Raw genomic sequence first — 25,423 nt, 5'->3', positions numbered from 1 at the left:
ATGCAACCTGCAGTCCTTGTCAAAGTTAATCCCACGGCCCACGTCTCAACAGTACTTGTCAAAGTTATTCCCACGGCAGAAGCCATGCTTATTTGTATTCATTTGTGAAGTGGCCGAGGATTCACACATGTAAACTTGGCATTATATTTTGTTTTATAAAAGTCACTGTTTCCGGGACGATTATAACAATAGATTTGTTTGCATAACTCTTCTTCCATCAAATTGAAAGTGGGAGGCAAAGTAGAGATATAGATGCCTCCACGGAGCCTGCGAAATCTTTCGTATTGTATTTATGCTACTTTGATTTTCAATAATTCTGCTCTGTTCAGATTTTGATAAGAGCCCATTGCTTTTTGGTATCAAAGCCTGCAGGATCACTGTGTAATAATCCTATAACTTTTAAATCTTTCTCCCTCGAAGTTTCTGTAAATTCTCGATTCCTATAATATATTAGTTTTTTCTCCCCTTTCCTCGTACAAGTTTCTTAAATTCTCCCCTTTCCTCGCTCGCATGATGTTCGTTCCGCCGTTTAATTTACAGGTTATGATATATCAGTTTCTGTTCTCTCTTTGCATGCAAATTTTATTTTTGTTATTTTAGAAAGAAGTTTTTATTTATTTATAATATATTAGATTTTTCGGTTTCCTTGTTATTTTTTTTTTTACTAATTTTTTGGTTTACTATTATATTAAGATTTACAGCAACAGCAAAATATGAGTCTCAAAACTTTTTTTTATGAGTTTTACGTTTTATAAAAGAAATAATTTATACTAAGAAAGATATGGGTGTTTTTGCAATAGATTTTACATTTTATTAAAAAAATGACTCTATTAATATTGAGATAAGTTTTTGGGATTAATCACATTGTTAGTATTTTGTGGACTTTTAGAACAACTAATGTGGTTCATCCTCACCTTGTCCTGAGGATGAACCACATTAGTTGGTTTGAAACCTCCACCAAATCCTAACAATGTGTTTAATCCCAAATACTTATCTCTACATTATGGATCACAAAAGTCTTAGACCTAATATATTAATATCTTAGAATTTTCGGGTGTTCTAAAGTGTTATAGATATTTCATTCATTAGAATAATCCTTACAATATTTTGAAATTTTTTATTATTTAGTTTATTCTCTTACATTGCAAATTTATCATTAGTAACCTCAATGCTCAATGAAAATGAAATAACAACCAAAAGAACATGTGATCCCAGGAGAAAAGCTAGGGAGAAGGTGAGGCATATGCTTTTCTCTCTTTTATTTACTTATGAAAATGCAAACACAAAGTAAGAGGCACTCACTATAAAGTTTAAGACTATGGCTTAGTTTCCTACTACAAAATCTGCATCTTCTTGTGTTATGCATGATAGATATATAGGAATTAGTGATTTTGCATCTCTCAACCCTAAATTAGTGCTAGGCTTTGGAATTTCTACAATCCTTTTGAAAGACCACATGCAAGTACTCTGCATGAGTGAGTGATGGGCGCTAACAGGGCATCTACACGGTACCATGGTTATCAAATAGTTAGTTCAACTTGTTGGAGGCATAGCACATGAATATAGATTTCTACTAAAGTTGATACCACACTATTTAAAAAATTTGAGTGTGTAGAATGCTGTTAAGGGGCTAAGAGCTATGTTGAGAAAGCTTTGACCCCATAAGTGTTGTTTGATGGCTCAAAATGCCTCTAGAGGGCTTCTAACATAAACTTCTAATTGAATTACCACAAAAATGCGGCATGCAAGAAAATTCCACCAAAACTTTTCGTGACAAAGCACAAATATAGATGAAAAATTATACAACAACCCTTTTTGGATTGTTCGGAGATGGTGGACACTCTTTTACACATCAAAATTTCTAATTTTTTATTATCATAAATCATTAAAATTAGTCAAAAGATAACCTTAAAAAGAATAATAACAAGTCTCCATTTGCTATAAAATCTATCTTGGATGTGTTAATATTTTGCTATATTCCTGGTGCCACAATGGATGCTTGGGACACTTTACAAGCTATCTACCAAGTATTAGACATGCTCAAATAGTAAAGCTTTTTTGTAGCCCCTACCACAACCCTCTTCAATTCCTCTCATTGCCTTAGGTCTAGATGGAAATTAGGGGCCAACCGTTTCAAATAATTTCAGAGGACACCTGGAAAAACCTATCCAACATTTTTGTATTATGGTCATCTCTACAATGACATAAGATAACATAGGAAAACTTATGAGTTTGAATGAGGCTTTTTTAATGATCCAGTGGCACAAAGGAACTTTCCAACTCTTAGCATATTGAGGTAATCTAGCGAAAATCTTTATTTTAGCTTCCTTGCAAGTTTTAAGTGCTTTTAAACCTTTTGTAGCACAACATTGATCCTCTTCCTAGTGTTGTAGCACATCACTAACCCTTAATGTAGAGTTAAATTTTGTAATCCTAGCCAAAATTTGATGTTTTCCCTCAAATTTTACCATTTTTAGCCTCTATAGTGCTATATTGACCCTCTATGTAGTCCTATATCATAGAATGCAACCTCAAGGATGTGATATAACACTTCCCTAATCTCTTACTCAGCTCCATATCATTATCTTGGCCTTCTTCGCAACATTATGAGGTAAAAATTGCACTCAAGGCTTAACTTTAGCCTCTTCAAATCTTTGTAGTGTAGTTTCATGTAGAAATTATGATGTAAACTTGCAACTGCTCAATAATTTTTAATCAAAATCACAAGACACAAACCTAATCTACTACTTTGTGGAAATTAATTCAAAATTTAGAACATCAGTCACAAACATGCAATGAGAAATAACACACATGCACACAATAATTTTCTCGGGGAAAGTAATCTGCTAAAAATCCCAATACATGTTCGCAATAATATGATGAGTAGAGATGTATTACAATTAATTTTCTCAACTTAGCACACCCTGCAAGTGAATAACCTATCTCTCTGCTCAGTGAGAACTAGTTTAACTACACATAACTTAATATAACTTAATTAAATTGCTACAAATTAAGAATCACTCATGCTTAATTGAACTCAAGCTCTCGAACTCAAATTAACTGAGTTAACTGAGTGGCAAGTGGCATGTTACCTCAGTTAACTACATCAATGATTTCTCCTGATGTGGAAATTTTAATTTTCTCTAGTTTGACTAAGCTAATGTCAAACTGAGATTTTTTTTCTTGCACAACACTCCCTCTCACCAAGAAAGGGATTATCAACCACCCTTATCCTGCACCCGTGGAATGTAATGCATGCAACACTTCACATCGTTGTTGTTGCTAATGCAACACCAACAACTGAGAAGCATAAAAATAAACATAACCAAAAAAAATTGAATCAACTGTGTCTGCAACTATCTACTAAGAAACTTGTGCTGCCACTAACTCTGCTACTCAGCCTCCTTCTCTACTATCAACACTCCTCTGCACTCCTTAGTATCTGACTGAAATTGATCATCCTACTACCGAATATTGTGGCCCACTTTTAGAGAGGTAATGATCCATGAGGAGAATGCCTCAATGGACCCTGCCCAAATTTATGTAACTCTTGGACTGAGGATCAACATCATTCCACCTCTCTCTTGGAGTTATGGCTGCATGTTCTCCCTCTTCCCACTTGGATCAAACTCAACCCCTACCGGAGGTATTTTCTTCAGTGGATGTCTCCAGTCTGCATCCTCCCTAGCTCTCCATTTTTGGATGCTCTGCAACTCCAATAGGCTCCTTCTGAGGCTCCATTTTTAGAGATCTAACATGCTCTCTCTCAACCATCATGTCTAGTCTCTACCTTGCTCCTCAATGTTGTGCATGCATCTTCTACCTCAAGGACATACAAGTTTTTGACTTGAACCCCAATCTGCTTCACCTGTCCCGTGGCTATGTGTCTGAGGAATGCCTTTCCTTTGCTCAATATCACATCATAACCAAGGTATTCCAAAACTACTACTGAGGTGATATTTTTCACTAGGCCTGGAATAAACATGATATTATTGAGTCAAAGAGGGGATACTGACTCCCTCTGAAAGGTGACAATACCAATCTCGGTCATGTTGTATCTTCTGTTGTCCCCAGAATCAATAATCATATGGAGATCTTTCTCCTCCAGGTCACTGAAATTTTTTTACAACATGTCATGTGGAATGAGGCACCTGAATCCAAGTACCACACACTCCCCATTACATTTTTGGCCATGAATACAATAAGGCTGAAATCTAGCTCAAACTGTGAAGCCAAAGCTTCAATTGATGTTGCTACTGTAGACTCCTTCTTGCTAGAATCTTTGTGTGGACACTTTGTAGCATAGTGCCTGAATTCATGACAATTGAAGCCCTTTATTTTGGACAAGACTTTCTTCTTACCCTCTTGGATGGATTCAACCTCACATTGGGACTTCTTGTTGAAAAAGTGTAATTAGGTTTAGTCTTCATAATGACATATATTTGTGTTTTTATGTAAAGACCTGAAAAGAAGAAAAATAAAATTATTGTAATGCTTCCATCGTGGGTTTCATGAGAAAGATATTTATTTTTGAATCAAGACTCCCATTGAGAACCTTTAGGAATTTTGTGATCTAGTCATAAAATAATAAAAGAGTCATTGCCATGTTACACATTGTAAAGAGTCACACTTGTCTATGTAAAGTCATCCTTCAAGACCTTGTCAGTAGCCCTCATGATGTCGACCTACAAGAAAGAGATGTATCTAGAGGAAGAAGTCGACTTCCCTCTTAGAAGCCCTAATTTTATTTAGTGGATGTATCCGCTCTGCATCCTCTCTAGCTCTCCATTTTTGGATTCTCCACAACTTCAAGAGGCTCCTTCTGAGGCTCCAATTTTAGAGATATAACATGCTCTCTCTCAACCATCCTATCTATAGTCTCTACCTTTCTCCTCAATGTTATGCATTCATCTTCTACCTCAAGGAAATATAGGTTTTTGACTTGAACCCCAATCTGCTTCACCTATCCCGTGGCTATGTGTCTCAGGAATGCCTTTCCTTTGCTCAAGATCACATCATAACCAAGGTATTCCAAAACTACTACTGAGGTGATATTTTTCATTAGGCCCGGAACAAACATGACATTCTTGAGTCAAAGAGGGGATCTTGACTCCTTATGAAAGGTGACTATACCAATCTCGGTCGTGTTGTATCTTCCGTCGTCTCGAAACTCAATAATCATATGGAGAGATTTGTTACCCCCTCTTTCCTTGGTCCTTTTCTTCATCTTCCTCCATCTTTCATTGATATGAGCTTCCAAAATCTTTCTATGGTGTTGAATCTTAGCTATACTTATTCTATCTTGCTTGACGACCAACCTTGCCTTTCCTTTCTGTACATGGTTGAGTTATTTTAACCTTCAATATTTTTGTCATCAACTTGTCTTTCACTATCTATCATAGAGACCATAAGTTGTTGAATGAGGTAACTCATAGATATTTGTTACCTTGATTATCTGTTAGTGCATTATAGATCAGTGATGGTTATCTTCCTTCCTCGATCTTATTGATGGGACCTTATGAAGGTATCCTACATCCTTTGATACATTTGCTTCCATGTAGATAACATTTCATGTGACCTTCTTCATTGCACATTCAGAGAATGAGTCTATCTTAGAGATTTTCTTTGATGTCTCCAATATTTCTATATGAGGGGATCTTATAAGTATCCATTTCCATAAATTTAGAGCAGACCTTTTAGTGACTTCAGCTTCTTAGAGGACTATCACTATCCTTCTTCTCCATGCAAGGGATCTTGATGACCCATCAACTTATAGATGTCCTTGCAATTCATGAAGTCATTTAACAAAATTTATAAATTGAAAAGATTCTTACATGTCATGTGAAGATGAAATATTCACCTTGATCATGTTGGTGAAGGTTGAAGAATATGTATGAGGGATTCTTCTTGGATGATCTTCTTTCAAGTGAGAAAGCCTTTCCTTAAATGGAAAAGGTTGCTCCCTTTTGATGAGGATGATTAGTTGCTTCTTCAGATGGTCTTCTTCTAGGGAAAGGATACGATCCTTGCTTGATTTTATAACCTTGGAGATGATAGTGCCTTCAATATGATTTTCCTTATTTTGTAGATCACGATTGTTGCTAAGGTTTCAACTTTCTCCAAGTTGATGTGATCTTCATTTTCAAATCCTTCGAGTTGGCTTTTTTTGTAGACATATTGATGAGGGTCTTGGTGGCCTTTTGATGAGGAATATGGAGACACAAGTTCTTGTTGTTGTAGACTGCCTCCTTGATTGTATAGACAAACTTGCTGATGTAGACTGTTGTTGTAAATTTCTAGGGTTTGATCAATATCAGGGTTTGTTTCTTTAATGCAAATCTTGATGTCCTTTAGCTTGCTTTGATGTCCTGCTAGAAGATTGATCCTTGAAATGTCCCTTTTCTTCCCTTCCTTTGATTGTAACCATAGCTTTGAAACCATGTTGAAGAACCTAGCGAAATGTAGTTTATATGATTCTTATTCACATGATAGCTATGTGTGAGTTATTTTAACGTTTTTTTTATTAGCACAATCTTATCTTGATACCATTAGTATGTGTATTTCTTATTTCATCAAACAATTATCCAAATACAGGAGACAAGAACACAAGATGTTGGCTTTCTGCTACGACCAAAACCTCTCCCTCTTGGAGAGGAAAACCTGTAAAAAATTATTCTTATAGCGATTCCAATTGACGAATACCAAGACCTTACAACATAAGATGGATCTAGGCTATTTATTATACCAATAATTATATATAATGAATAAACTCATAAACAAACAATGGTATATTAACTAATTTCTTCTAATCAAATAGGTAACTTTTACATTACATAGGATTAAAAATTAAGAAAAATGAAATGCTAAAGTACATAATTAATTTCAAATATAAATTATTTATTTTGTATCAAATGTCATGAAAAAAATGTTAGAGCTGAGAAAAACCCTCACACAATCCATGAAAAATAAATATATAAATAAGAAAACATTTTAATATCACTATAACAAAAGAAATGAAAATGCTTTAATATCACTATAAATGTCTATTAAATTTGTATAAATCGAGTTCACCCGGTATCAAATTTCCAAATGCACTAAGTGGTAGAAAATCTAGCATAAAAACATATTTTACTGTAACTTTCTAGTAGAGTAGTTTCAATGCAAAATTTTCAAGGGAGGCACTCCTTGCCAAGTCGTACATTGAGATCCTCGCAACACCATCATATTTTGATCAACCATTGACCCCCTTGGATTATGGGAAACTTGGGGGTGAGAGTCAATAGGCACAAAAATCAAACATCAATGGATATGGTCTATTATCCATAAATATAATATCTTGCTTTGATGTTAGACATACTAATATGATTTAATTGATTCCTACTAAGAGCTACTTTCAGGCGCCTAGTGTGTATTGCTATTGTTGTGCCTAGTAGTCCCATGTTTGGCCTATTCATGGTTACTAATTGGTTTGACATTACTAAAAATATTTTTATACTATCGTATCTTAAGTTAATATGGTGATTTCACCCAAAGGCACTATACAACCCAATATGGTAGGATGCCATGTAAACATTGATGCCCATAAATGTCAACTTTTACTAGGATATGGAGAGGTTTGCATTGAATTTTTAGGTCATAAAATAGTTAAGATAAATTTGAGGCAATCATTTTATGGGTTTATCAATGATGGTTTACAATTCCATGGTATTCCATAGACCATGATATTTTACAGTGGCGTTCGTTATGATAAACCCTATTTAAAGGATCGGGGAAATATATTATAGAATGCAAAAGTACCAGCTTAGATACATCTTAACTTTGGACTTGATCATTCTTGGAACTTGGTAGATTTGGATTTAATATGGATCTAGGTTGGTTTACAAAATAATTAATGTTTATGAAGTCCTTGTAATATACTTTTTCCAAATTGAATGTTTCTATAATTTCTATCTTATAATTGGTTTTCATTGTTAAAAGAAAAAAGTTAAACATAATATGAGTCTTATATAATATTTTCTCTTGTCAATAATAAAATGTTATCGACCTCGTAATATAATAAGATATGATACTCAATGCAAACAAAATTTTCGATATTACCTAGAATTAAAGTTGTTACGATAACACACATATTGGTATAATTCTCTTATTAAATACGTTTTATTGACACTTCAAAATTGTGCCAACCTTATACTAGAATATTAAATCAACACAGACAATATGGTAGTTTCTATATCAAATTATAACCAAACTAGTTCATAATACTAATATACATAATTATTATCCTTTTCACATAAAAAGATTAACGAAATTTTTAATAGGAACGGTAAATAACATTAGAAGAAACAATGTAAGGTGTCCTAGATTAATATTCCAAAGATTTGTTTATGCAAGTTTATAAAAATTTGTTTTAAATAATCTATGATGAAAATTTTATTGAAAAAAATGATGAATAGATATATTCAAAGTAGCGAACTAAATGTAGTCTAGCTAAAGTTCTAAATTCTATATCCACTATATAATTCCAAATTTAATGAAATATGTTTATTGTTGAAGTCGTTGTAATATAATTTTTCCAATTTTAGTGAAACATGTGTTATAGGATAAAATACGAGAGTTTCTATAATTGGCAAAGAAATTGGAAAACTTTGATTTTTCTTCCTCAGACAATGACAGTGAACCGAACCCAATGAACTCGATGGACTCTGTATTAGAGTAATGACCAAGTGAACCTGATGTTTCAAGATAAGTTACTTTTATGGCACTTCCATCGTCATGTCTATTATCTTGTGTTTTTTTTTGGTACTTTGTATAGTCTAAAAGACAATCTAGTAGCCTATGAGATATGCAACTATAAAATTTTGAGCTTATGCGACTGGTATGGTATCCCAAGCGGTATAATAGTAGCTTGCACTACTTTTGTCTATAATTTTTTTATAGTAATATAAAAGACCTAATATTAAAAAAAACGCGAACAATTTTAAAACCAAAAAAAAAAATTAAAATCTTGCTAAGTTATCGTTGAATTAGGCACACATAAATTCATTTAAATACTTGTGTAGGAGGTGCCACAATGTCAAATATTGCATCCATGGCGACATCAAGTTTAAAGGAACTGACATATTCTCACCTAGGTCATAGTGTATTCTCTCATAACATCTGTATATGCTAAAAAAATAATAGTGAAAAGAAGTATTTTAAGGTTACATTTATTGAATATTTGTCAATTGTACAATTAAATATATAACCAATGACTTAACATCAAATAAAAACTTTGCGAAGATGATTCATAAGACTTCCATGGATAGGATCCTACATGACCCTACATGACCCTATTTTTTGGAGTTAATGGCTTCGCGGCCATTTTAATGCACCTACGTTTTTCACTGAATTTTGGCTAAATTGACGCTCTGTTAACATAATTTGGGTTGAAATTGTATGACTCGTGCTGAATTTTTTGGAATTTGTAGAGCGAATAACAACCAAGCTAGGGAAACTTAGAACTTGTTGAGTATTTGTCCAATTTGGGAGCAAGAAGAGGTTAGACAACCATTTTTGGGTCTTCTGAAGCCATTGGAATAGGTTTCAGAGGCATCTGAGCACTTAAATGTACGTATTCACACTTTTCAGCATAATTGGACAGGGTCAAGCCATTGGAAGATGGACCAAGGAGACATAGCCTAGGACGGGTGAACTCCTTGATCATGTGTTTTTGTGTTACTTTTTATGCTGATGTTTATGCTTGATATATGTTGTTGTTCATTGTTTCAATTATGTTAATTTTCTCATGAAATTTACATAAAAACACAAATATATGTCATTATGAAGACCAAACCTAGTTACACTTTTTCAACAGGAAGTCCCAAGGTGAGGTTGAATCCATACAAGAAGGGAAGAAGAAAGACTTGACCAAAATAAAACACTTCAATTGTCATGAATTCAGGCACTTGCTGCAAAGTGTCCACACAAAAAGTCTATCAAGAAGGAGTTTGCAGTAGTAGCATCAAGCGAAGCTTTGGCTTCACAGTCTGAGCTAGATTTCACCCTTATTGTATGCATGGCAAAAACTGTGATGGGGAGTGTGTGGTACTTGGATTCGGGTGCCTCATTACACATGACAGGCTATATGGATTTTTTCAGTGACTTGGAGGAGAAATATCTCCATATGATTCTTGAGTTTCGAGACGACGAAAGATACAACACCACTAAGATTAGTATAGTCACCTTTCATAGGGAGTTAGGATCCCCTCTTCGACTCAAGAATGTCATGTTTGTTCCAGGCCTAATGAAAAATATCACCTCAGTAGTAGTTCTGGAATACCTTGGTTATGATGTGATCTTGAGCAAAGGAAAGGCATTCCTGAGACACATAGCCACGGGATAGGTGAAGCAGATTGGGGTTCGAGTCAAAAACCTGTATTTCCTTGAGGTAGAAGATGCATGCACAACATTGAGGAGCAAGGTAGAGACTAGAGACATGGTGGTTGAGAGATAGCATGTTAGATCTCTAAAAATGGAGCCTCGGAAGGAGCCTCTTGAAGTTGTGGAGAATCTGAAAATGGAGAGCTAGAGAGGATGTGGAGTGGAGACATCCACTAAAGAAAATGAGGGTTTCTAAGAGGGAAGCCAACCTCTTCTTCTAGATACATCTCTTTCTTGTAGGTCGACATCATGAGGGCTACTGACAAGGTCTTGGAGGATGACTTTACATAGACAAGTGTGACTCTTTATAATGTGTAACATGACAATGACACTTTTATTATTTTATGACTAGATCACAAAATTCCTAAAGGCTCTCAATGGGAGCCTTGACTCAAAAATAAAATATCTTTCTCATGAAACCCACGACAGAAGCATTACAATAATTTTATTTTTCTTATTTTCAGCTCTTTACATAAAAACACAAATATATGTCATTATGAAGAATAAACCTAATTATTATTTTTCAACAAGAAGTCCCAATGTGAGGTTGAATCCATCCAAGAGGGTAAGAAGAATGTCTTGTCCAAAATAAAAGGCTTCAATTGTCATGAATTCAAGCACTATGCTACAAAGTGTCCACACAAAAACTATAGCAAGAAGGAGTCTGCAGTAGCAACATCAATTGAAGCTTTGGCTTCATAGTTTAAGCTAGATTTCACCCTTATTGTATGCATGGCCAAAACTGTGATGGGGAGTGTGTGGTACTTGGATTCGGGTGCCTCATTCCACATGACATGCTGTAGAGATTTTTTCAGTGACCTGGAGGAGAAATATCTCCATATGATTACTGAGTTTGGGGACGACAGAAGATACAACACGACCGAGATTGGTATAGTCACCTTTCAGAGGGAGTCAGTATCCCCTCTTTGACTCAATAATGTGATGTTTTTTCTAGGCCTAGTGAAAAATATCACCTCACTAGTAGTTTTGGAATACCTTGTTTATGATGTGATCTTGAGCAAAGGAAAGGCATTCCTGAGACACATATGCATGGGATAGGTGAAGAAAATTTGGGTTCGAGTCAAAAAACTATATGTCCTTGAGGTAGAAGATGCATCCATAGCATTGAGGAGGAAGGTAGAGACTAGAGACATGTTTGTTGAGAGAGAGCATGTTAGATCTCTACCAATGGAGCCTCAGAAGGAGCCTCTTAAAGTTGCAGAGCATCCAAAAATGGAGAGCTAGAGAGGATGCATACTGGAGACATCCATTAAAGAAAATACCTTTGGTAGGGGTGGAGTTCAATTCAAGTGGGAAGAGGGAGAACATGCAGCTATAACTCCAGGAGTGAGGTGGAATGATGTAGATCCTTACTCCAAGAGTTGCAGAAATTTGGGCAGGGTCCATTGAGGCATTGTCCTCATGTATCATTACCTCTCTACAAGGGGGGCACAATATTCAGTAGTAGGAGGATCAATTTCAGTCAGATACTAACGAGTGGAGAGGAGTGTTGACATCAGAGTTAGTAGCAGCACAAGTTTCCTAGTAGATAGTTGCAGACACAGTTGATTCAATTTTTTTTTGTTATGCTTATTTTTATGCTTCTCAATTGTTGGTGTTGCATTAGTAGCAACAATGGTGTGAAGTGTTGCATGCATTACATTCCACAGGTGCAGGATCAGGGTGGTTGATAATCCCTTTCTTGGTGAGAGGGAGTGTTTAAAACGCAGCAAGAAAATCTCAGTTTGACTTTGGCTTAGTCAAACTAGAGAAAATTAAAATTTCCACATCAGCAGAAATCATGGATATAGTTAACCGAGGTAACATGCCACTTGCCACTTAGTTAACTCAGTTAATTTGAGTTGGAGGGCTTGAGTTCAATTAAGCATGAGTGATTCCTAACTTGTAGCAATTTAATTAGGTTATATTAAGTTATGTGTAGTTAAACTAGTTCTCAGTGAGCAAAGAGATAGGTTATTCACTTGCAGGGTGTGCTCAGTTGAGAAAATTAATTGCAATACATCTCTATTCATCATATTATTGCAAACATGTATTGGGATTTTTAGCAAATTACTTTCCCCAAGAAAAATATTGTGTGCATGTGTGTTATTTCTCATTGCATGTTTGTGATTTATCTAAATTTTGAATTAATTTCCACAAATTAGTAGAGTAGGTTTGTGTCTTGTGATTTTGATTAAAAATTATTGAGCAGTTGCAAGTTTTCATCATAATTTCTACATGAAACTACACTACAAATATTTGAAGAGACTAAAATTAAGCCTTGAGTGCAATTTTGACCTCGTAATGTTGTGAAGAAGGCCATGATAGTGATATGGAGCTGAGTAAGAGATTAGGGAAGTGTTATATCACATCCTTGAGGTTGAGTTCTCTGATATAGGACTACATAGAGGGTCAATATAGCACTATAGACGCTGAAAATGGTAAAATTTGAGGGAAAACATCAAATTCTGCCTAGGATTACATATGCAACTCTACATTAAGGGTTAGTGATGTGCTACAACACTAGGAAGAGGATCAATGTTGTGTTACAAAAGGTTTAAAAGCACTTAAAACTTGCAAGGAAGCTGAAATAAAGATTTTCGCTAAGGATTACCTCAATATGCTAAGCGCTGGAAGGTTCCTTTGTGCCACTGGATCGTTCAAAAAGCCTCATTCAAACTCATAAGTTTTCCTATGTTACCTTAAGTCATTGTAGGGATGATCATGATACACAAATGTTGGATAGGCTTTTCCAAGTGTCCTATGAAATTATTTGAAACAGTTGGCCCCTAAGTTCCGTCTAGACCGGCGGCAATGAGAGGAATTGAAGAGGGTTGTGGTAGGGGCTACAAAAAATCTTTACTATTTGAGCATGTCTAATACTTGGTAGATAGCTTGCAAAGTGTCCCAAGCATCCATTGCGGCACCAGGAATACAGGAAAATATTAACACATCCAAGATAGATTTTATAGCAAATGGAGACTTGTTATTATTCTTTTTAAGGTTATCTTTTGACTAATTTCAGTGATTTATGATAATAAAAAATTAGAAATTTTGATGTGTAAAAGAGTGTCCACCATCTCCGAACAATCCAAAGAGGGTTGTTGTATAATTTTTCATCTATATTTGTGCTTTGTCACGGAAAATTTTGGTGGAATTTTCTTGCATGTCCCATATTTGTGGTAATTCAAGTAGAAGTTTATGTTAGAAGCCCTCTAGAGGCATTTTGAGCCATCAAACAACACTTATGGGGTCAAAACTTTCTCAACATAGGTCTTAGCCCCTTAACAACATTCTACACACTCAGATTTTTTAAATAGTGTGGTATCAACTTTAGTAAAAATCTATATTCATGTGCTATGCCTCCAACAAGTTGAACTAACTGTTTGATCACCATGGTACCTAGTAGATGCCCTGTTAGCACCCATCGCTCACTCATGCAGAGTACTTGCATGTGGTCTTTCAAAAGGATTGTAGAAATTCCAAAGCCTAGCACTAATTTAGGGTTGAGAGATGCAAAATCACTAATTCCTATATATCTATCATGCTATGTTAATACTAGGCTCCTAGAAGGAGAGGAGGTTCGATTATTTAGTATCATACTTGTTCCATGGTTGAACAAAGCTTTTAGGAGTTAAATTTGAGAGCATAACACAAGAAGATGAAGATTTTGTAGTAGGAAACTAAGCCATAGTCTTAAACTTTATAGTGGGTGCCTCTTACTTTGTGTTTGCATTTTCATAAGTAAATAAAAGAGAGAAAAGCATATGCCTCACCTTCTCCTTAGCTTTTCTCCTGGGATCACATGTTCTTTTGGTTGTTATTTCATTTTCATTGAGCATTGAGGTTACTAATGATAAATTTGCAATGTAAGAGAATAAACTAAATAATAAAAAAATTCAAAATATTGTAAGGATTATTCTAATAAATGAAATATCTATAACACTTTATAACACCCCAAAATTCTAACATATTAATATATTAAATCTAAGACTTTTCTGATCCATAATGTAGAGATAAGTATATGGGATTAAACACATTGTTAGAATTCGGTCGAATAACTTTGACAAGCACCGCAGGTTGCATCTGACGATGGTATCTATAAAGGTGCACGTATCTTCTCTACTATTCCCCTCTGGATTATCTGTCACATAACATTCCACAACATTAGTCCGGACACTTCCCTCCTCCACGAACTCATTCAATGTCGTCATGGATTGATAATTCCGAAGGCGGTGCTCTCCTCCCAGCACCCTGAAACTCAGAAGGCGCTCAATGCTGTTCTTCGCTGGAAGTCCCGATACGACTTTGACTTCCCTGAGGCATCCCTCCTTGACATCTCCCTTCATGGAGCAGCTGCTGAGTGAGACGCCAAAACGCCACGCTTCATGCTGTAGCATTCGTGGTTTTTCAAACTGAAGGGGCTGCCATCCGAAATTTTGATTTCAATCTCAATTCTCACAGTACAAATAATATCTCTGATTTATATTCTCACAGTTACCAATTTATCTGTGGTTAGGCTGTACAGACAGACATATATACATACACATAAGGAATGGTGGCTTCTCTAATTGGGTTGGCTGTACAGACATATATATATACACATGAGGAATGGTGGCTTCTCAACCAATGTTCCATGATGCTCCAAAGTCGTTAACCGCATCCCGCAGTCCCCCTCCCATGCGCCCATTAATTTGGGTGATTGCATCCCGCTTTCCCCTCCCGTACGCTCCCAATCATCCGCACCCCGTTTTTCACTCTGCTTCTCATCTTAGGGAGCAATTACATAGGTTCCTTTAATCGCGCTATCTGCTATATGTTTGTTCCTCGGGAGGGACCAGCCCAACATGGTTAAAAGTCGGGTCATAATATAATTAGGATACGCTTCTCATCTTGAGGGAGCAATTACATAGGTTCCCTTAATCACGCTATCTGCTATATGTTCGTTGCTCCGGAGGGACCAGCCCAACATGGTTAAAAGTCGGGTTACGCTATCTGCTATATGTTTGTTGCTCCGGAGGGACCAGCCCAACATGGTTAAAAGTCGGGTTAAACTAATGCACACTTGGTTCTAAAAATAACATGTACCCACTTTTCTATGCATAAAAAAAAATATATGACGTCTCATTATTTCACGAACCAGGATTTCCATTGGAAAACCAGTTTCCAATATAGATGTAATGCAATGCAAGCATGTCCTTAGTAATCTGGTAAAGGTTTCCAACCCTAAAGGCTTCAAATATTCTATGGCCATTTAGCTTTAGAGGTAAGTCATATTTTTTGTTCTATTAAAAAAATCAAAATTTTAAAGCGTTTTTCTTAATTGCAATTATAATTTATATAATTGTACTAGCTGAAAACATAAAGACAAATAAAAAACCAACCCAATGATAAAGTCACAAGAAAACATTAACTTGGAGAAAAATACCAAACAACAAACACAAATTATAGAATATTTAAATGAATTAAAACTATTGATTGAATAGCTTTATAACAAGAGGAAACCATCACTAGTTTTATTAGCTACATCCCTTAACCTCATTATTACCTCTATTGACCATGCCCATCATCAATTGAAAATTATTATTCAATATAGGAGTAAGATGAGAGAATTACACTCACTGGTATCACTAAACGATAAGTTAAAGATTTGAATATCACCAAACAAAAAATCGTGGGGTTATTTATTGAACCAAGATTCAACCAACCCTATGATCCTAGGAAAAGATGTATTTGCAATGGTTGGTGCACATTTGATACATGGAAAGAGAAGTAAATGAGTCAATCGTTTATGTTTTTTTAAGCCAATTTGTTATAATACAAAGGTACCATTTTATTATCTTTGCAAATAATAGGCCATGTTTACAATTAACCTCCATGTGCACTATTTTAACATTAGTGATTTACAATGGGTTTGTCTTGGCTCCCCTTAGAATCAACCAAATGTTAGGCATAATCCATTCATAGGGCCGCCTACTCCTAGGTGTATTCCCATCCCCCCATAGGCACTTAAGCATTTGGATTTTTTTTATGACACAAGCACTACGATAACATGTCTCACATGTAGTATAGTGTAATATAGTTCACTTGTGTAGCCTCCAAATGAGATACATCAAAGGATTATCTTAAAATTGTAGGTGTTGACTCTTTAAGACACATCGATTATAGACCATCAACTCCACATTGGTAGGCTAATGATTATGATTCAAGTTGAGTAGCACTGTATTTATGCTCTCATTGTAGGCATAATTGTAATGGATAAATGGAGGATCCTATCCATGGAAGTCTTATGAATCATATTCGTAAAGTTTTTATTTGATGTTAAGTCATTGGTTATATATTTAATTGTACAATTGACAGATATTCAATAAATGTAACCTTAAAATATTTCTTTTCACTATTATTTTTTTAGCATATACAAATGTTATGAGAGAATACACTATGACCTAGGTGAGAATATGTCAGTTCCTTTAAACTTGATGTCGCCATGGATGCAATATTTGACATTGTGGCACCTCTTACACAAGTATTTAAATGAATTTATGTGTGCCTAACTCAATGATAACTTAGCAAGATTTTAATTTTATTTTTTTTTGTTTTAAAATTGTTCGCGTTTTTTTTAATATTAGGTCTTTTATATTACTATAAAAAAATTATAAACAGAAGTAGTGCAAGCTACTATTATACCACTTGGGATACCATATCAGTCGCATAGGCTCAAAATTTTATAGTTGCATATCTCATAGGCTATTAGATTGTCTTTTAGACTATACAAAGCACCAAAAAAAAACACAAGATAATAGACATGATGATGGAGGTGCCATAAAAGTAACTTGTCTTGAAACATCAGGTTCACTTGGTCATTACTCTATTACAAAGTCTGTCAAGTTCATTGGGTTCGTTTCACTGTCATTGTCTGAGGAAGAAAAATCAAAGTTTCCCAATTTCTTGCCAATTAAAGAAACTCTCCTATTTTTATCCTATAACACATGTTTCATTAAAATTGGAAAAATTATATTACAACGACTTCAACAATAAACATATTTCATTAAATTTGGAATTATATAGTGGATATAGAATTTAGAACTTTAACTAGACTATGTTTAGTTTGCTACTTTGAATATATCTATTCATCATTTTTTTCAATAAAATTCTCATCATAGATTATATAAAACAAATTTATATAAACTTACAAAAACAAATCTTTGGCATCTTAATCTAGGACTCCTTACATTATTTCTTCTAATATTATTTACGGTTCCTATTAAAAATTTTGTTAATCTTTTTATATGAAAAGGATAATAATTATGTATATTAGTATTATGAACTAGTTTGGTTACAATTTGATATAGAAAATACCATATAGTCAGTGTCGATTTAATATTCTAGTATAAGGTTGGCACAATTTTGAAGTGTCAATAAAACTTATTTATTAATAGAATTATACCAATATGTCTGTTACCGTAACAACTTTAATTCTAGGAATTATCGGAAATTTTGTTTGCATTGAGTATCATATCTTATTATATTAGGAGGTCGATAACATTTTATAATTGACAAGAGAAAGTATTATATAAGACTCATATTATGTTTAACTTTTTTATTTTAACAATGAAAACCAATTATAAGATAGAAATTATAGAAACATTCAATTTGGAAAAATTATATTACAAGGACTTCATAAACATTAATTATTTTGTAAACCAACCTAGATCCATCTTAAATCCAAATCTACTAAGTTCCAAGAATGATCAAGTCCAGAGTTAAGATGTATTTAAGCTGGTACTCTTGCATTCTATAATGTATTTCCCCAATCCTTTAAATATGATTTATCATAACGAACACCACTGGAAAATATCATGGTCTATGGAATACCATGGACTTGTAAACCATCATCGATAAACCCATCAAATGATTGCCTCAAACTTATCTTAACTATTTTATTACCTGAAAATTTAATGCAAACCTCCCCATACCCTAGTAAAAATTGACATTTATGTGCATCAATGTTTACATGGGGTCCTACGATATTGGGTTGCATAGCGCCTTTGGGTGAAATCACCATAGTAACTTAAGATACGATAGTATAAAAATATTTTTAGTAATGTCAAACCAATTAGTAACCATGAATAGGCCAAACATGGGACTACTAGGCACAACAATAGCAATACACACTAGGTGCCTAAAAGTAGCTCTTAGTAGGAATCAATTAAATCATATTAGTATGTCTAACATCAAAGAAAGGTATTATATTTATGGATAATAGAACGTATACATTGATGTTCAATTTTTGTGCCTATTTACTCTCACCCCCAAGTTTCCCATAACCCAAGGGGGTTAGTGGTTGATCGAAATATGATGGTGTTACGAGGATCTCAATGTAAGAGTTGGCGGGGAGTGCCTCCCTCAAAAGTTTTGCATTGAAACTACTCTACTAGAAAGTTATAGTAAAATATGTTTTTATGCTAAATTTTCTACCACTTAGTGCATTTGGAAATTTGCTACCCCGTGGACTTTATTTATACAAATTTAATAAATATTTATAGTGATATTAAAATGTTTTCATTTCTTTTGTTATAGTGATATTAAAATGTTTTCTTATTTATATATTTATTTTTCATGGATTGTGTGAGGGTTTTCCTTAGCTCTAACATTTTTTTCATGACATTTGATACAAAATAAATAATTTATATTCAAAAATAATTATGTATTTTAGCATTTCATTTTTCAATATAATTTCTCATCGTTTTTAATAGGTTTATTTTAAATCCTATGTAATGTAAAAGCTACCAATTTGATTAGAAGAAATTAGTTAATATACTATTATTTGTTTACCAGTTTATTCATTATATATTATTATGGGTATAATAACTAGCCTAGATCCATCTTATGTTCAGATATACTAAGCACTGAGAGGGATCAAATATTATTTCACGCAAAAAGAGGTTTCCATCTTGAGATATATGATCCCTCTGAGTGCTTAGTATTTCTAGAGATAAGATGGATCTAGGATGCTCCTAGATCATGCCCAAGAAATATTGAAATAGAAAAAGGTATCAATATACTTGAAGGGAAAATAATCATATGGAATATGGCATAGAAGTTTAGGAAAACTTATGGAACTTTAAAGACCAACATGGAGATGGCATGTACTTCTCTAAAATATCTCTGAGAAAACATAATCCGTTGGTTATTTGAGCTTTGGTCAAAAGGGATGACTTACCTTATGAACTAGGAGAACAATAAAATTAAGGTTTATGCTCTACTTTCATATATTTGTGAAATTTCATTGAATATGGTCATATATACTTTTGTGTTCAAGTTGTAAGGCCATTTATCATGAAATGGGAATTTACCTCAATTGTAGATTTGTACACTAGCTGGAAGCATGACATATGTAGCTTAGTGGTAGAGAAGCTTATAGGCTTAAGGCAGATCCATGTTTTGATTCATAGCCTTTGTAGTTTCAATATGGTATTAGAGCTAGGTGAATAGGAAGTATTACCTTGACATGGAGTGTTGAATGTGGCAATCCACACTTGTACAACAAATTATTACTTATTATGAAATGTGTATGTGGCTTAGTGGCAAAATAATTTCTACATGGGGGTTGTGTGTATCTCAGTGGAAGATGAGCAAACTGGCTAGGGGTAGGCCCTAGGTTCAATCCCCAACCTTTCCAGTATCAAAGATATGTGGCTAAGAGAGTCCTAACCCAAAGTGTGGTTTAAGGGTGACTCTTAGTGGTAGAATGAATTTCTAGCGGGGGGTAAGTCCTATGTGTATCTTAGTGGTAGAGAATTCTAATGTCCACGGGTAGGTCCTTAGTTCAAATCCAAACTTGTCTAGTTTTCAACATTGTATCATAGGAATTTTGTGGGTTGGGGGAGAGTGTAGGATGTATCAATTTGAACTTATATAATTAATTTCTAAGTGTGTTTACCATGAAAGCGGTAGAGAATCCCAATGGTAAGAGTCAAGTCACTGGTTTGATTTCTAGATGGCCTAGTTTTTAGCATCACATCAAAGCTAAGTGGCTTAGATACATTAGCTATAGTGTCTTAAGAAAAGTGTTTGATATGGAAATTCACACTTCTATGATGAATTGTTAATTCTTCCCACTGTAAAATGGACATGTAATTTAGTAGTAGAGTACCCTATTGGCTAGCAGAGCATCTCATTATTTCGAAATGTGTAACTACATTAAGTTTGAATCCTAGTTCGCCTAGTTTTGAACATGGCATGAGAGCTTGTTGGCTAGGGCTCTTTGGATTATGTTTTGCTTGAGGTGTAGTGTTGGATTTGGAAAACCGCACTTATAGAGAAACTCAGTAAGGGTGCTTAACATGAAAGTAGAATGGAGCTTAGTGGTGGAGAAACCTTGTAATATGGCGTAGCTTTGAGTCTGATGCCTCTATTTTCCAATTTTTAACTTAGTATTAGATCTAGGTGGCTAGGAAGCCTCATCTATATGCTTTAAGGAGTGCTTGATGTAGCATGTCAAAAATGACTACATCAAACCATTAAAGGTGCCCTTCATGAAAGTGGTATGTAGCTTAGTGGTAGAGAGGCTCGTTGTCTTTGGGTAGGTACTTAGTTGAATTTGTAATCTTACCTTTTAACAAAATTTAGCTCTAATACATATAAAAAATGATAAATATTTGTAAATTATCTATGATTATTTTAAAACAAGAAACATAATATGGTGAGGTCCCATAGAATTAAAAAAGAAAAGGTTCTATAGAAAAAAGTGTGCAGCGAATACACTATGACCATGTGATAGAGTGGAAGGAAACAAGGTATAACTAAAAAAATATATGAAATGGAAATTCAAATTTCTATATTTGTTAATTTTGGTTCATTATAAATATGTTAGTTCAATGAGTCAGTAGCAATAGGCTAATAATTAACAACTCTATCATCTCTCGCCTTGAGAGACCAAACTTATGGTAGGAGAAAATTTGGAGTGTATTCGGATGTTAAAGGTTTTTAAAGTGTTCAAAGTGATCCTGATGTTGGATGCACAACATGCTCTTTTGCTAGGAATTTGTAATTTAATTAGATAATATTGAGAGTTCAAAAAAAAAATTATAATGTGTGTGTTGAACCTTGGAACAATATTCCTTCAAGGATATAAATTAGAATTTTATCAATAAAGTTGAGGCCTAAGAATTTGTTTTTATTATTTTTCTTTTATTTTGCAAGGGTAGGTTATAGTCAAGGTTGAGGTAGTTTGTTGAGTTTCATTTCGTTTGATGAGGAAAATTATTCGTTTGGGTACTAGTAGTCTCTAGCTTCTCTTACAGTGTTTGTTACCATCCTTTTGACATTATCATGAGTTCATCCTTGATAACTGGCATATTTTGTTTAATTTTCTAGAAAATTTTAGAGTCTTATTTGTGTAGTACCTTTTGGAAAATAGGTCAATAGTGAAATAGGTTTTACCTTCTCCGTTAATATTGCAGCTATATTTTAATGCAGAATTGAACCACTTTTTGTTGTTGGGTATTGGCATAAACGTTTGGTTGAGTGTAATACTTTTATGTTGTATTCTTATATCATTATAATGTTATTTTGTTCCGATCTATTTTTTGGATATTTATGTGTAGGTTTGCAACCACCGGTTCCTTTGTTTCTCCTATTTATGCTGAAAATGTGCCAACAATATTACCTTTCAAAGAGGTTTTATTTCATACAACATCAAAAGCATGGCATTACTTGCACTTCATTTTGTGGCTTTCCTTTGTACTTTCTATATGGATCATTTGTATACCATTCATAAATTTCTATATTTGGCAAATGTCATTTATGAGGAGCCTTGGGGAGGCTGAGAAACTATTTCTAACTCATATCTCCAAGAAAGATATTTCTCCAGCTCTTTTTTTTATAGATTGTTTGCATGGATTCCCTATGTTAGCTTTAATTGTTTTTATATCTTTGTGTGCAACCTATCTACGTGAGTTCTTTAGACATCTTCATGAAATTGAAAGGAAAAACCCTGAGTGGGAAGATAATGGAATCAACTGGAAAAATGGGGAAAAAGTAGGAAGACGTCTACCTATACCAGATGGAGCTCATATTCTTGGGGGAAATGGTGAGGGTGGTGGAGATGGCTAGGAAAACATTCGTTTTGGGAAATTGATTAGGAGAAATGCAAAAAATGTAGTGGCTCTTGTGGAAGTGCAAGTTTCATGGCTTGAGGAACATGCTGAGAAAATGTCTAATGTTGGAGATGTTGCATATGGTATTGAGGATGTGCTATTTGTTGAAATTGTTGGGATGCAAGGTATTGTGTTTCATTTGATTGAAAATGGAATAATAGACAGTCCATTTCCCTTGTGAGAAGGTTGTTAAATTTAATTCTTTTGGGAAAGTTTACATGTCCCATTAAATTTCATATATTTCCCTATATGATTTAGATCTTTTTTAAATGACAATTTCCTTTGCTTAGCATTTTTGGTTAAATAATTTTGTTGAGATGTTTACCTTGCAACAGTTGGTTAGTAACACGATATTTCTTGGTGTTGTAATATTTCTACCTTTTCAACTAGGACGGAAAGTTCTTGCTATTACATCTCAACTTGTCGTCACTACATCTAATGCATTACTTACACCAGGAATGTCTAGTGCTTCAGGGTTAGATTTGGCTCTCTTCAACATCAATTTTAAGAATATTCTCGATTCAGTTGAAAATATGTCAACAAGTGCCTTCACCAAGGAGTTTCTTCAAAGGAATATGAGCATTGGTGTCCTTCAATCTGACAGTGGTTCAAATTTTACTAAAATTGGGGGATCAGTGGAAGTATTGATAAAAGTCTTTCTTTCTTCTTTATAAGTTTCTTATTTGCAACTCTTTCTATTAATTACATGGTTATTTTTCTTTATGTTTTATGTTATCTTGGCATAATAACCTTGATATGCTACAATAAAGGTGAGCCTTTGACAGTGAATAGGATCTATTGTATCGCTTCGGTGGCACAGGTTTCTACTCCTCTTACAAGGTTGTTGCTATATAGAGGAAAATACTTTTCCACTATGGTGAATGTTTCTTTTCTTTCATTAGTGGAGATTGGATTTTTACCTTTATTATGTGGTTGTTGGTTGGATGTGTCGACCATTAGAATGCCTGGAACAACATTGTCTCATAGGGTGAGATTTTCCTGGGAGTCACATTTAGGAAGTTCATTCCTTCACTGGCTTGTTTGGATTTTGTATATGTTACAAATAAACATCTTTGTCAACCTTCTTTGAGAGGTTTTCTCATTCTCTCTAAGGAAATTGTGTTCTTCATGCTGTAATTTTGTAGCAGAAGTTAAATTTATTTACTTTTAATTTTTATGTAGATGTCTTTGCATCGTGCAAAAAGACTAATGCATTGTGATTAACACTATATTACATATTTCAAGTATCAAATAACATTCTTGTTTGATTTATTAATCAACAAGTACTTCATCCTAGTGTTGTATACTTTCTCATAAATCCTACTGATCGAAACTATAATCCATTCCAAGATCTCATTAATGATATAATACATAAACATGCAGGAAGGATCTTGTTGTTTATGGAAGATTGATTGTCTTTTTCACATTCCTACCAATCAAACTTGCAATGTTTTTTTCTCCTTCCCTATACCATTTGGATACATCGTACGTTGATAAGTAAATTTAAAATATGTTTTGTTAGTTAATATTATTGGTTGCTGGTTAATGTGAGTTTATTTCATTAAATAGCTTTGACTTGTTAGTTTTGAATTTGTTTTATGATGTCAGATCCATTTACAAATATCCCAATAGACATGTTTTTTTTTTCATATCTATATTCCATTTTCCATTGATAACTTCAAGCCACAAGAAACTTTTAAGACTGTTCTTTTCCACTGGTTTTTTTAATTGTTTGGATGCTTGGATTGTCTGACTTCCTCTTGCCAAACCCCGAGGATGAGAATGGTAGAGATGGTTTGAATGATTAATAAAGAATATGGGTAAGGTTACAAGATGTTCATCGTCATCACTTCCAAGAATAGAATCACCATAGATTAGACTTCCTGTTGCCACAAATGTTGGGAGGATGGTACATGAAATTGAGGGTGCGACTTTTGAATAGATTGATGGAGATGAACAAGATGATTCAAAAGAGTAGGTTTTTCCCCTCTAAACATCCTTTTAAAAATTAGTTCATTTATTTTTTGTCTAAAATATTATGAGGATCCTATTTTGTAGAAATTGGCATCCATAGTTAATGATCATATTTTTAAGAAACTAAATATGTAGGAATTATTTTTTGACAATAATGTATTTGTAAATTCAATTCTTTTGGTAAAAATTCACATGAAATTTTTTTATTCTACATGTTTCAAACCATCCAGTGTGGTTCATCATATTTTTCCTAATGATGAACCACACTAGATGGTTCAAAACGCATAGACTCATTTCATGTGATATTTTACTGAAATAATTTCAATTTACAAGTGTTGATAGTGCTAGACCCACCAACATTCAAGCGATCTCCCTGATATGAAGTCCCAATTAGACCTCAAACCATTTAGTGTACGAGTCCCATCTGGAATACGTCCCGGTTGTTGATGCAGTGGGTTTTAATGATGTGCTTTGGATATAATAATGCATAGTGTGATGTATGATGACTTTCGTGACAATACGTGTGTGACCCTACACAGATTCAAGTGCGATGCATGAAGGTCCTACCACACAGAAGGGAAAGTAGGTGAGCCCCTTAAAATCCTCTAATAGTACGCAACTTGAAAGGAACACATGAGTGTAAATGACATCAAAAGCTAATACGAGAAATAATTCACAAGTTAATAGTGATGAATTAAAACTACAACACACATTCAACAAGATTCATAACAATGAAAATGAAATAGTTCATAAGCATAAGCATCAGTTAAATAACATACATTTAAAACATAACAAGAATATTCCTACTATATTTACAACATATGCATGAAAATGTGTCGGCTCTGAGCTTTTTATTAAGTGAAAGTTGC

General features: G+C 34.2%; 1 pseudogene; it reads left to right on the top strand.

The window, feature by feature from the left end:
* On the top strand, window positions 1–24,388 carry LOC149250369 (putative E3 ubiquitin ligase SUD1; annotated as a pseudogene).
* Window positions 24,389–25,423: the final 1,035 nt, after the last annotated feature.

This window comes from Pinus tabuliformis, chromosome 7 (assembly GCF_031772625.1).
Source record: "Pinus tabuliformis cultivar Carrire ecotype Pingquan chromosome 7, CPIR1, whole genome shotgun sequence".
Lineage (NCBI taxonomy): Eukaryota > Viridiplantae > Streptophyta > Pinopsida > Pinales > Pinaceae > Pinus > Pinus tabuliformis.
This window is presented reverse-complemented; position numbering and strand designations above follow the sequence as displayed.